Raw genomic sequence first — 9,412 nt, 5'->3', positions numbered from 1 at the left:
TTGTTTTCTAACTACAGTCATTTTTATTGGTCTCGTGTACATATTAACTGTATTAGCAGTGATTTCTTTTGGTCAAATAATATGCTTGCATTAATTATCAGAGGGGTATTCAAATGTGTTAATATTCACTGTCTATACAGTAAAACAGCTGCTGTTTGACCATGTTCATCAAATGTTTGTGATAATGAATTGTGGGGTAATACTTTCAACTTCCGATTCACATCTCACATCTCAGAGGGTTGTAAATGGAGAATATTTGTAAATAATCTGACAATAATCTAAAATTATGAATTTAATAACAAGAAAGTATGCTGAAATAAAAACTCTCTCTATTCATCAAACTGTCTTGAGTGTCCTGTTTTCCTGTCATGCGGATAGGTGTGTCCGGGGCACGCCTTTGTCATTTCTAAAATATGGGAAGAGTTTCAAAGATGTAGCAAAACTACTAGATAAATACATAAACAGTGCTTGTTGTAAGCCCCCACCTAAATACTCATGCTCTACTTCTATTTAAACACCTTCGAAATATTCTTGTATGTTTGACCCTCTGCATATCCATGATACTGTACCGCCATATTTTCATGTGTAAAAATCACTATATTATGTATCATCAAGCAACTAAAACACATTCAAAACACTAAAACAACGTTGTATCCTTACTACCAAGTGATGAATGATACATTTCATGAACAGAATATGTCTGTCTCCAGTTGTCAGATGCTCTTGTTTAGAGCTGTATGTGATGCCTCCATGTGGTGGATATTGGCTCCAGTTGCTTGGTGTTAGCATTAGATGAACGCACTGCCGGAAGATGTCAATGTCTCCATTAATGCCAAGCCTGCCACACAGGCTGAGCTTGAATGACACAGGGTTTTGTGGTGTGTGACAGGGTTGCAAATGTTAACTCTCTCTGGCTAGTTCCCCGAGTCTAGTGGACCCATATTTCTTCTTGTGACTCCTGGGAATGGAAGACCCAAAAGACAGAAATGCTTAGTGAACATGGACAGATGTTGTTCAATTTACAATTACCGTATGAATGATACAGTTTAAGGTGTTTAGTGGGTGACGGGACGAAAACATTGACTGTATTCATGTATATTTTTTCTTAGATATATATACAATTTATGTGAACCAATGTATATCATTATCAACATCAAATAAATGCTAAGTGCAAGTGCAAGTGCTTGATTTTGACACATAGGACAACGATATGGGATTAGTATTAGGGTATGGTTCACATCTTGGCCCATTACTTGATGCCATCTTGTTCTGAGAAGATTATCCTCAAGCAGTGGTGTGGCAACCCCAAAAGGCTTTTCCAAGATCCTCACAAACCACAATATTAAAGCTGTACATTCAGCACAAATGTAGTGCACTTAAAAGAGCACACCAGGCAGTACAATAAGCAGGATATGGGTTTTCCATGTTTTGACAAAGCAGACAGAGGAGTCTTCCAGTCAGATGTGGTATCTAGGGAGGATACATTTTGAGGAGCAGTAAAGACATTTTGTAAATTAAATCTCAGTTAATCTCTTGACATACTGTATATGCCTTGGAAAACATATAGACTGGAAGGTAGAAAAGTTCCTGGTCCTGCCTGAGGAGGTGTGAAAAAAGGTAAATAAAGGAGCTGTATGGAGGTAAAAAATAAAATAAATAAATACACCCTTAAGGTTATTTATCATAAATAATGTATACACACTGCATGAAGAAAAAAAAAATAATGTTAGAATAATGTTTGGAAAAAAAATACAGAATATGTTGCAAATAGTCAAACTTCCAAATATGCATAGATAAATTATTCTCCATCTAGAAATGCAGCAATAGGAATTGTGGGAATGTTTCCATTCTGACTAAAGCGCCTTGAGCTCGATAATCCTGTCTGTCTAAGAGCTGCTCTGTTGTGTTGTAGGCTGGAGGGCTGGACAGAGTAGTGCACTCTCCCCCCTAATGCCCTGTCCATTGATCTTTCCCGTAACTACAGCTCCCCACAGAAACCCACACAATCTGGGCAGGGGAGTGCTCCTGGGCACCCCCCACTTCAAAGGTGCATATTTACTGTTAGAAATTTAGAGAAAGTGCAGCTGTGGATGCATCCTCCAACCTCAATCAATGATGGGGCTGGTCCTCCTGACCCCCTCTGCTGGCTAATAAAGTGCTTCTTGGGCTTGGTGGTAGCACTGTTAGCCTTATGAGGTTGGCTGAAACTAGCACTTAGGTTTGTTTCCATTGCCTCTTCTCGTAAATTGATTTTGGAGCAATCTTGTTGTTCCACTAAGTTCAAGGAAAGTTAACTTTTTTTTTGTATTATATATCGAAATATTCTAAAACAACTGATTTTTTGAGATTTTTTTTTTAATCTGGTGAATTAATTTGATTTAATTAAGACTTGGTTGTTCATTCAGGAATAACAGAAATCTTGAAAAAGAATGCCCCAATTTGAAAAAAAATGTCAGATGAGGAACTGCAGATGATGCAAATCTAAAAGTTTCATATTCATATTGTTGTGGTAAATGGCTAACTTACAATGCCTTTAATTAGAGTTTTTTTTAAGGATCTAGATGAGTATGATGTCTACTTAGCAAGTCTCTGTTTCTTGTCTTCAACATAAAAGTTTCATGCTGGGATGCAGATTATCTTAATTGTCTTCCCCACTCTTCTCAAACAAATGTGTATTAAGACAGTGGATAGAATGGGCCTTCCACTGATACGAAAATGAGACAATCAGAATCTTTTGTAATTACGTTCAGTGATATCCTAATTACTGATGATTTAAAGTACTCTGTGATGCTTCCTTCCTCCTTTGCTACAATTAGAAAAAATATGTCACATGTATTTTTGTCTATCATTTCACTTAAATGGAAGTCTCCAAAGTGGAACAGTTGGATATGCATTTGAAACAATGATATCGTAATGCTCATTGAGGTGCATGCATCTTCTGCACAGCATGTAAGTTTAAGTAATAAAAGAACAGGTCATTGCAGATTAGATCAGCATATTCATGAAATGATGAAACTAGTTTTTGTCTTGCAATGTAGTTGAGTCTTGACAATTGAGGCAAAATAATTACTCTGGGTTCTGTCAATGTGACCTACATGCCAGCTACACTTTAAGAACAAAACAAACCAACCTAAGGGGCTGCCAACTGCTCCACCACTTGTTGTCTGGAGATGGTCAGAACTCAACCTGATGTCCATACTGTAACTTATTGTTGTGAGCCTGTGCCTAAGTGGATCCAGATGGCTGGTCACTCTTTTATTAATAATTAATCTATACTTTTTAACACTTTTCAATGCAAAAGGATACAAGTGATTCTGGACCCCACAATCCTACAGTTATTCTGAAAATGGTCAATTTGTTGAGGTGGATATATTCGTTTTGGTATTTTAATTAGAACCCATTAAGACACATGCTCAGATATAGCACAATTTGTAACATTTTAACCTAACACAAAATCTATCTTTCTAAATCGGCACTCTGATTGGTTGATCGCCAAGGGTGATTCTCCATGTTGATTTGGCCAAATAGGAAGTCGGATAGCTCTAGCTCATCTCCAATGTTGGCCAACTAGGTATGTATAGGGTTGCAATGTTTTGGGCTTAAATAGCTTTAATGCTAACAGCTTTCATTGAGACAATGAGATGTATTTTACTAGACAAACTCCGTCAGTAACTTTCGGATTTAATTCTGCCTGTCTACCATAGCTGTGACAGAAGTGAAAACAGCACAGACTAATCTCAGGTCATTAATTGTAACAGACTAGTTGGACTTCCTCAAAGAGCACCTCTCTATCGAAAGCACACACACACACACACACAAACACTTTATTTCACTCCCTCTCTGCCTTGCTAACATGTTGACAGCCGTTTGTTAATAGGTATCAGTTTTCAGTGTGCAGGATGAGAAGGATGTGGTAATCATCTTTATCTCCGGCCGCTTGGCAGTGGTTCCCCTCGGTATGCTGGCAGACACTTGCCATTGAGCGCCTGTCAGGCAGAAAAGGTGTGGGATGTGGGCTCAGGCTACACAGGTCACGGTCATTTCTCTCCAAAATCCACTGAAGCTAAAACCTTAAGTGGCATTTGAGCTACCTGCACTGTCAGTCTTGACACTCACAGCACTAACAAGGAGACCACCAGTACAGAAGCCAACTCTGTTATGCCCTGGTGGCTTTTCTTTAACATAACTGGCTCCTTTTTCCTGTCAGGATCCATGTACATGCATGCTATACATGCATGTGTTGACAAGACTTTTTGTGATCTAATATTTCGATACAAAAATAAACATATTTATGCAGTGGTTACAAAAACACACCTGGTCAACACGCTAAATAAATGTGATTACATGAATGGTCTTTTTCTTCCAAAACTGTTTCCTTTACTAATTGACAAGGGAAAACTGGTTGACAGCACTACCCCTAGCAAACATGCTGGGATGAGAATCATCTCACATTACCTAAACCTCAAACATTTGCTTCTAGTTTTCTGCTTGTTTTCAGTTGGGGCAGCCCTGCCTGAGGGTGGTTTTCATTGAGAGTCCTTCAAGCAGCACATCTCAGACATGCAGTGACGCCGCCGTTGATGGGCAGTGAGTAAGCTGTTCTATAGCACAATTGGAAACCACTCTGCTCTTGTTCTCTCTTTTGCAGCAGTGCTGGATGTGCTGTTGAATAGGTATTGGATTTGGTTAAACACACATCTTTGACAGATATACAGCTACTGGTCAGTGGGGTTTACTTAGGTCCAGTAATGGTCCAGGAGTTTGTTTTGTGTTGCATTAACGCCAATTTGGTAATAAGGCCTGGACAGTTCCAAGCCTACATTTAATAGCATGAAATGTGACTTGTTTTGACGCAACACCATGCATTGACATCCATCTGGTACTTTGTTATCCCAAATGAGGAACATAAAATGACAAAGGGGGCAACTTTGATATGCTCATCAAAGGTGTAGAAAGTACTGAACTTTCATATTTATTTTCTTGACGCATTACTTAAAAGGAAAGCCAGAGAGTATTTCATTTCACTAGTTTTGACCTTGTAGATCATAGCCAGAACAACCAGTGAGTAAGAATGGATAAAGTGTTGATTCGGGGCCAGGTGGGAACAGATTCAAATTGTTTTCTAAAACCTTGTGAATCATAAGTCACCACTGTTTTCAAAAAGGTCATTGACTGTGACTGCACTCATAAAGCTAAGAACAAAGATGCTTTTCCGAGTCATGCTCTTTTCCAGAACAATTATTCTACATTAATTCAAGTTTTTTGCTTGTTCAAAAATGCCCAGCCCTTATACTTCAAGCAGTTATTTGGAAGCAGAAATAATTAGCAATCAAAATCTCCAGTTGCACAAAAAGGTTATGTCCCTGAACTAAACTGCATGAGAAAATAACTCTGGCAAGTATGGATGTGAATTGGATCCTGCTCGATAAGTTACAGGCTCCCGTAACCTGGACCTGTTATCTTTTGAGGGATACCCTCAAGTTCACGCCAACAAATGCTCTCAATCACTCAGGGAGATGCTGTATCTCTCTGTTGGCCAATTATTGTTTAAAAAAAGCCTGGGGCATCAAGGAAACTTTGACTCCTGGAAATAAAGACCAATCTCTGAAAGAAACATAGCTACTATTAAAATCTTTATAATTCTGTAAATCACAAGTGATTTGTTTTGCCCTATGGCTTGTTCAGATACATCCTTGCTGCTATTGCAAGGGCCAAAAGGTGACTACAATTGAGAAGAACTATCTTATTTTTACAACTGGGCCTGAAAGGAAAATGTTTTTTTTTTTCTGTGTGGGGGGGGGGGGGGGGGGGGGGCAACAGCCAAAGATCTCCTCTGTGTCATAATTGCCTGAAGTGAGTTAGCAAAGGCCCCGGACGAGGGGTTTGGAGTCAGAACTTCTTTAAAAGCCCAGTCCCTCCAGAGGATTAGGCTCTCTGTTGTTTATGTAATGAAATATTTTAGAAAAAAAGAATGTTTGTTTGTATTGTTTGTCCTGTTATTCTTTCACTTTTGTTGACAGATACTGCAATTGTTGTTACTGTTTATATCAAACAAGTAACCAACTTGTGCAGCATTAAACCATTGCATATTGTTTTACTTTTGCATAGCAGTATTAAGGGCTATACTGATTAATTTTGAAGAAGAATTAGCCAGCCTATTTAAACAAAGTGGGAGCCAAAAGTGGTAGAGAGGATCATGCAATTATGACTAAAATCATTCCAATTAAACATTACCATGTTAACTTTTGGAGAGCACACACTCCACATAATATACTGTAATTACAAATCAGGGGGGATGGGGAAAGAAATAGAAAACTCAAAAATCATGGAATGACATTAACAGTGTACCGATGCAAAAAAAGAAGCTCTTCCAGTCCCTGGTGCTCGGGGTTAAGAATGGCACTCTTACTCTGGCTGCCACCCATCCCTAACCACCCTCTCCCTATTCAGTAGTGATAGGCCCTCCGGTACTAGACAAGGGCCCTGACTGAGGACGCTTTGATACTCCAGCCTCTAATCACCAGAGTGTCCCCAGTGCCCAGCTGATGGACCACATGGGTCGCAGGGAGGATGTCCCAACGATAAATCAGACTACAGGGGTGACAGCACACAAAATAGGTGGATTGTCCTTGGTTTCCCAGCACTGACGGCAACCCTTGTGTCCCCGAGTCACACCACCCTTTTTATTATTTGGGGGCGAGTCAAACGGATGCCTTACCAGCTACTCTGCCCTCCCCCATCTGCTTCTCCTCCACTCTCCAAGCCTGGACCCAGCTATGAACTGTTTCCAGAGTCAGTTAACGGTGTAATTGAAAGTGCTTTGTCATCGCTTTCAACCAAACACTGATGGATGTGAAGCTGAATGAGGTTTGGGTTTTAGTTATATAGGGGGAGTCTGTGTGAGATTTATCACGAGGCTTCAGAGGGTACAAGAGGCCTTTTAAGTAAAAACCCCTCCACCCCTCTATGGTCTGTTAAGTATTACTCATTAAACTAGCACACCTTAAATAAGTCCAGTTTATCTATGACTCGAAAGTTACTTCTGTACATGTGTATGCTGAGCCGAAGGACTTGCGTCCAATCAGGAATTATGTTCAAAAGGTTAATCATATAAACACATAACTAAGCAGAAACAAAATATATTCTTGTTGCAGTGAAAGTGGCCCTGAAAAAACCCCCAATCCAAAATTACACTGTAAACACACTTCCATTAAATTTGATAAGAGTAGAGGGTCATGAAGCTGTGAATGCTGATATGTACAGTAATTAAACCAGCCCACCAATACTATATGTTGTTATTGTATCCTAGCAAAAATCTCCTGGCAGAAGGCCTTGCTTCATTAATTTATGAATGTGAAAATTCAAAATGATTGTAAACAATATCATGAGACAAAAAGCCCTCAGTCTGAGCACTCTGAGCAGCATGTGTCTTACACACAAGTAACAAAAAAAAAACAAATAAAAAGATCTATGGAACCATTGAATTCAGAACTGAAATTCAACAACCAAATGTGAAGCGTAGGAGGTGGTTCTCATTGTCTCCCCCTTATTAGAGCCCGCCCCCAGTTGCCTGGGCTGGCTGCTCTGTCAGGGCCTGGGTCCTGGCTCCCATCCAGCTCTGCTCTGATGTGGGCCTCTTTGTGATTTGAGGAGTATGGAGTTTTGCAGTGCAGCTGTCCTAAAGCCATGCTGGAATGCTCGAGCGATGGTGGAGGTACAGAGGAGGAGAGTGACCTTACTGTGTGATGTGGGAAAGGGAACGGGGCAAGGGTTACACATTATGGCTGCAATATAAATAAAGCAAAGCCTGGTTTCCTCACTAAGATAGGGAGATGGCCAGAGGTGAATGCCCATGCTCATGCACTGGCTCATCCTCAGTCAGCTACACCACATGTGTACATGTCATATGACATCTGACCACTGTTTCCTGCCTAGAATAGTAAATAGGCTGGAGCACAGAAGTGCCTAGAAAAGACGGTCATCCTTCCATAAATGTATTATTTCAAATTTGATCAAATACAATTACAAGTGTTGTATCTTCAATATAGTGCATTTGCTGTAAAAAAAAAAAGGGCTTTTACTAAAACAAGGGGAACATTGAAGTAAAAAGAATGGATTAGGACATATCTGACAATTACTTCATATTTCATGTAACTTTAAATTGCAAATGTGTGATCATAGTTTGCTGGCTAAAGGACCACGAGGGAGGTGCCCCTGTCTGGTCTGCTTGGCTGGGCTCTTTCACGGTACAGAGAAACACATGGGAACAAAGCACCAGGTCCCTGCCACAGGCACAGACACCTGGCCGCACAGACAAAGGCAACACCATTTGAACAGGAAGCAAAGTGTCCAAAGTAAACAGAGCTCACCTGGATTCACCATCACTAAATGAAACTCAATCTGACTTGTTTTCAGGCTAACTTCTCTTGGATATCCCACTGGGCCAATAATTAACCGACAGGATCGTGGAGTAATTGGTCCTATAGTTTTCTGTTTGTTTTGGCAACATGTGGAAAACTTTATTAACAGAAACAGGAGTTCATTGCATACATGTGTTTTAACCTAGGGATTTAGGTTTAATCCCACATAGACTTAATTGAACTCAATGCAACCTTTTCTATTTATGTGGTTAAATGTTCAACACTCATCAAGGATTTCATAATTTCAAGTGTGGATTAGTCCCAAAAGAAAATAAAAAAATCAATGAGTAGAATGTTGCCTATGGGAAAATTAGCATGGTAAATTAATATTAACTTGCAGATGGTTGGGTATGGGGCATCTTTGTGGCTCCAAACTAACAATTGATTAACTTGTAAATTCCCATTGCCCAGCTGTTATTCAGTCTGTTTACCATAAATAAAAGAGGGGGAGTAGAGAGAGGATCCAGATGCTTTGAGAGCAGCAAAAAAACAATCTGTCATTGTTCTCAACTAACATTGATGGATGCTGGTTTGAATGGGTATTGGTTTTAGTTAAACATGACAGAGTGAGGGATGACACGTCATTGGTCACAAAGGTTTGGGGTCCAAAAACGCCTCAGCAGTTGCTTTTTTTCGGCCAAGGCGACCTCTTGTTCATGTACCAGCTGCTAATTAAGAAGAGTTGGTGTAGGCTGTTTTTTTAATGCTACTTCTGTTCAGTGTAACAGTGCTGAAGTCAACTGGGTTGGCACTATCAACATCTGAATATAAGGGAAGCAATATTTTAGGAGATTGTTTTCAATTTTAAAAATTATTTCTCAGCATTAAATTACATTTAACAATAGTAAACTGTAATATACCATCTAAGTTGGATTATATGTCTACCATATCAACCCAATATACAACCCATGTAAGGATGGTACTCTTGTTTTAGCACTGGTATACAATGCTAAGAGTATCAAAGGCACTGACATTTAAAACAAATCTTAAGA

The sequence above is a fragment of the Hypomesus transpacificus genome, chromosome 14, assembly GCF_021917145.1.
Source record: "Hypomesus transpacificus isolate Combined female chromosome 14, fHypTra1, whole genome shotgun sequence".
NCBI classification, from domain to species: Eukaryota; Metazoa; Chordata; class Actinopteri; order Osmeriformes; family Osmeridae; genus Hypomesus; species Hypomesus transpacificus.
This window is presented reverse-complemented; position numbering follows the sequence as displayed.